This window comes from Tenrec ecaudatus, chromosome 1, assembly GCF_050624435.1.
Source record: "Tenrec ecaudatus isolate mTenEca1 chromosome 1, mTenEca1.hap1, whole genome shotgun sequence".
NCBI lineage: Eukaryota > Metazoa > Chordata > Mammalia > Afrosoricida > Tenrecidae > Tenrec > Tenrec ecaudatus.
The window spans coordinates 125,220,577-125,225,756 of record NC_134530.1 but is presented as its reverse complement, the minus strand read 5'-3'; the positions used below and the strand labels follow the sequence as shown (position 1 = coordinate 125,225,756).

Genomic DNA, 5,180 nt, shown 5'->3' with positions numbered 1-5,180 from the left:
TTATGCTATTTGGCTTTCTCCCAGTCTTCTCCAAAGAAATCTGTGGCCATTCACAAGAGTAACTGTTCTTGGTGAAAAAGAATCAGACTTTGGGGGGGTTTACTAGATGCTGGCTCTGAATTGAATCCCAGGAGATCTAAAAAAATTTGAAAGCCGACCAACCAAAGTAGGAGCATATGGAGGTCAAGTTATTAATAGAGTCTAAGCTTGGGTCTGTCTCACAGTGAGTACAGTGGGTTCCTGAGCCCATCTGTAGTAATTTCCTCCATTTCAAAATTGGAATGCATGTACTCAGAATTGGCAGAATCCCTAATGAATCTCTAGAATGTGGAATAATCACTATCATGGTAGGAAAAACCAGTAGAAGCCTTTAGAAGTGCCTCTGTCTAGGAAAATAATAAATCAAAAGCAATACCTCATTCTTGCAATGATTGCAGAGATTAGTGCCACCATCAGGATTTGAAGGATGCAGTAGTGGTGATTCTCAATACACCCCCATTTACCTCTTCTATTTGGCCTGTGTGAAAATCATCAGGATCTTGGAGAATGAGAGTAGTTTGTTATTATAAACTTAACCAGATAGTGACTCTGCTGTCCCAGATGTCGCTTTGTCACTTGAGCAAATTAATATTCGAGTACCTGGTGTGCAGCTGTTGATGTAGCCAATGCCTGTTTATTACTTTCGGTTTTGAAAGACCATCAAAAGCAGTTTGCCGTCAGCTGGCAAGGGCAACAATACACAATACACTCTTTTTTTTTTTAGAGCACAACTTATATATTTCAAATGGACAAAACATTAGTATCATGTACAGTGTCTTAAGATAACTTGCCCTTGAATGGGAGCTTCCTGTCCAGTACTTTGAGGTCTACAAGACGTTATCTAAAAAATGTACTACCGTGGAAAATGAAGACTGCTTAAATCGAATGGGGGAGGGGAGGGCCTGTGGTTTCTCTTGGTGATTAATTGCTGTAACACTGTCCTTCGGGTGGCTGAGGGAGCTTCGTGTTTTCTTTAGACATCATTAGGCGCCGGAGCTCTTGCAGGACAACTTTGATGCTGTAGGAATTCTGCCATTTTGCTAGCACTGATATGGCTCTGGGGTCCACCACTCCATTAGAACTATTAACTCCATTCATATTATTTTTTGTTACAAATCTTACAAAGGGGGGTGCTTCTGGGTATTTAGGTCCACATTCTATTTTAAGGCTGTATATCCGGTTTTCGTAAATTGTTCTTGGAGGCCCAATTACCATCCCTGTCCATCTGGTCAGTGTCATGTCTTCGTCATTTTCTAGACCCCAGCTAACTGTGCCATCTCCTACTCCTTTCTGACCTTCTTCGAGTTCTTCCAACAGTCGGAAATTGCAAGGGACTTTTACTCCCGAGCCCGTGGTGGCTGCCATCTTGCGTTGCTGTCGCTGGAAGGCCGGCCCCTTCTTCATCCCCCACCCGTTCCGGGCCCGAATACCCACAATACACTCTTATAATTCTTTCTCAGGGCTATATCAACTCTCCAGGACAATGTCATAAATTAATCTATAGGGAACTTTATCACTATCCTCAAGTGTCACACTGATCCATTACATTGATGACTTTATGCTGATGGAACCAAGAAAGGTAGATATATCAATGACTTTAGACTTATTGATAAAACATCTATGTGCTAGAGGGTGGGAAATTACCCTGACAAAAATTCAGGTGCTTTCCACTTCTGTGAAATTTCTAAGAGTCCAGTCACGTGGAGCATGTAAAGATATTATTACTAAAATGAAAGATAAGTTATTGCATCTGGCCACTCTCACAGTTAAAAAGGCACAATACCTGGTGAGCCTCTTTGGATGTTGGAGGCAGCATATCCCTCATTTGGGTGTACTACACCTGCCTATATACCAAGTGACTTCAAAAGTTGTCAGCTTTGAGTCAGACCCAGAGCAAGAGAAGACTTTGCAACAAGTTCAGGCTGCTGTCCCAGCCGCTCTGCCCTTGGGCCACATGAGCCAGCTGATCCAATGATGCTTGAGCTGTCAGAAGCAGGTAGGAATGCCATTTTGTCTTTGGCAGGTTCCTATAGGATATTGGAACAAAACTCTGCCATCTTCTGTAGACATTTACAGAATGTCTTTTGAAAAACAGCTTTTGGCCCGTTACTGGACTGATTAAAGTCCTCACTTTTGGGCATGCCTCAAAAAGTAACCAGGTGGTTTGAGCTGTTCATCACGAACAAGGTGTTGTATGGCCCACACAGCCATACAGTTAGATGTGCACAGCAGTGCTCCATCATTAAGTGACACTGGGCTATATGAGGTTGGACTAGAGCAAGACCTGAAGGTATAAGCAAGCTAATGAAGAAATGGCCCAAAATGCCTACGGTTTCCATTCTTGCTACAGTCCTGCCTGTCTCCCAGTCTGCACCCTCATGGGGAGAAAACTCCTGTTTGGTTTATTGGTGGTTCAAGTACCAAAGTGGACAGCAGCAGCATTACAGCCCCTTTCTGGGACCTCCTCGAAAGATAATAGTTCACAAAAGTGGAGCTATTTGTGTTTCGTGTGTGTTTCATTTGTGCTATTCTGCACCCTGGTTGAATTGTCCCTTCCTTCCAACCCTTCTGTGGGGGGATGTCCAATAGTTTACAGATGGACTTTGGACCTCCACTCCAACCCCCCTCATTCACATCAATACAATTGTTTGCTTGGTATCTTCTGATACCTGATTCAGTTGACACCTCATGATCTCACAGGCCAGTGTACTTCTTCCATGTGGACTTATTTGCTTCCCTGCTGGATGACTGCTTATTTAACTTTAAGCCTTTAAGACCCCAGACATTCTATCTTTGGGGCACCATCCACTTTCTTCACCGCATTTCCTTATGCACCCATTTTGTCTTCAGGGATTATGTCAGGAAGGTGAGTATCAAAGAGTGCCAGGTTATTGGGACAAAGTGGATTTTTTTCTTTTAAAAAAAATTCATTTTATTAGGGGCTCATACAATTCTTATCAAAATCCATACATACATCAATTGTTTAAAGCACATTTGTACATTCATTGCCCTAATCATTCTCAAAACATCTGCTTTCCACCTAAGCCCCTGGTATCAGCTCCTCATTTTTCCCCTCCCTCCCCACTCCCCTCTCCCTCATGAACCCTTGATAATTTATAAATTATTATTTTGTCATATCTTGCCCTGTCTGATGTCTCCCTTCATCCACTTTTCTGCTGTTCGCCCCCCAGGGAGGAGGTCACATGTAGATCCTTGTAATCGGTTTCCCCTTTCCAACCCACCCTCCCTCTACCCTTCCAGTATCGCCACTCACACCGCTGGTCCTGAAGGGATCATCGGCCCTGGATTCCCTGTGTTTCCAGTCCCTATCTGTACCAGTGTACATCCTCTGGTCTAGCCAGACTTGCAAGGTAGAATTGAGATCATGATAGTGGGGTGAGGGTGAGGGAAGCATTTAGGAACTAGTGGAAAGTTGTATTTTTCATCGGTGCTACATCGCACCCTGACTGACTTGTCTCCTCCCCGAGACCCTTCTGTAAGGGGATGTCCAATGGCCTACAAATGGGCTTTGGGTGTCCACTGCGCACTCTCCCCCTCATTCACTATGATAAGATTTTTTGTTCTGATGTACCTGATCCCTTTGACACCTCGTGATTGCACAGGCTTCTTCCATGTGGGCGTTGTTGCTTCTAAACTAGATGGCCGTTTGTTTACCTTCAAGCCTTTAAGACCCCAGGCGCTATATCTTTTGATAGCCAGGCACCATCAGCTTTCTTCACCACATTTGCTTATTCACCTGCTTTGTCATCAGCGATTGTGTCGGGAAGGTGAGCATCATAGAAAGCCAATTTAATAGAAGAAAGTATTCTTACATTGAAGGAGTACTTGAGTGGAGACCCAATGTCCTTCTGCTGCCTGAATACTAAACCTATAAATACATGCACATAGATCTATTTCCCCATCCTCATGTATAAATATATTTGCATATGTACATGCCTTTATTTAGACCTCTATAAATGCCCTTTGCCTCCCAGCTTTTTTCTCTATTTCCTTTGACTTTCCTCCTGTCCCACTATCATGCTCAGTGCCTACCAGGGTTTCAGCAATTCCTCTTGGTTACATTACCCTTGATCACGCCCTACCAGGTCTCCCACACCCTCCTCACCACCTATTTGGATCACTTCTTGTTCCCTTGTCCCTGGGTTTGTTAACACCACTATTTTCCCCCCACCTTCCCCTCTCCCATGTCCCCCAAGAACTGTTGTTCCTGTTGTTTTCTCCTCCAGATTGTTCATCCAGACTATCTTATTTAGACAGACCTGCAGAGATAATAACATGCACAAGAGAAGAAGAAAGCAGACAGAAGAAAACCAAGCAATAATGTACAACAACAATAACAACAAACCAATGACAAATAAAAACACAACAAGAAAGAAAAGCTTGTAGTTAGTTCAAGGACTGTTTGTTGGCCTTTAGGAGTGTTTTCCAGTCCAGTCTGTTGGGGCACCACGCACTGGCCCCAAAGTCCACCTTCGGCATTCCCTGGGGACCTCGCTGCTCCATTCCCTTGCTGTTCTGTTGCACGCCCTTAGTGTTTGCCTCAATGTGGTGGGATCAGATCTGATGCAATTCCCATACTGTGTCTTCGGTGTTGTCCCCTGTAGGGCTATGGGTCAATGAGGGACGTCGTGTCTCATAGTGGGACCAGCCATGTTGTCCTCTCTGTGGACTGGTTGCTCTAATTTGGAACAACATCCTCATGGCCTGGTGGGCCAGGATGTGCTCCACTCTCTCCTCCACCCCCTTCCACTGCTCCCGTGTGCTCTGATCAGATATGTCCCTCTCCTGGAGCTGCAGATTCAATGCCATCCCTTTAAAATAAATTCTTCTGGAGGTGAACAAAGGGGTTTTGTGTTTAGGGAGGTCTTGAGTAGAGGCCCAAAGTCTGTCTGCTCTCTTAATACTTAACATATAAATAATGCACATTGGCCTCTATCCCTTTCATTATAAATGAATATATTTGCATATATACATGCCTATTGCTATACCTCAGAGGAACTGATATCAAGGAGTCCAAGAAGGAAGAAAATGTTTTGAAACTGTATTAGTGACTATACAACATTGCTTGATATGATTGAACTATGGAATGGTATGATATATAGATTAGGTCCTAATAAGCT

The 5,180-nt window shown here is 43.8% G+C and overlaps 1 pseudogene; it reads right to left on the bottom strand.

Annotated features, from left to right (window-relative positions):
• Positions 1-761: 761 nt before the first annotated feature.
• On the bottom strand, positions 762-1,448 carry LOC142436928 (ubiquitin-conjugating enzyme E2 variant 1 pseudogene; annotated as a pseudogene).
• Between the last annotated feature and the right edge of the window lie 3,732 nt (positions 1,449-5,180).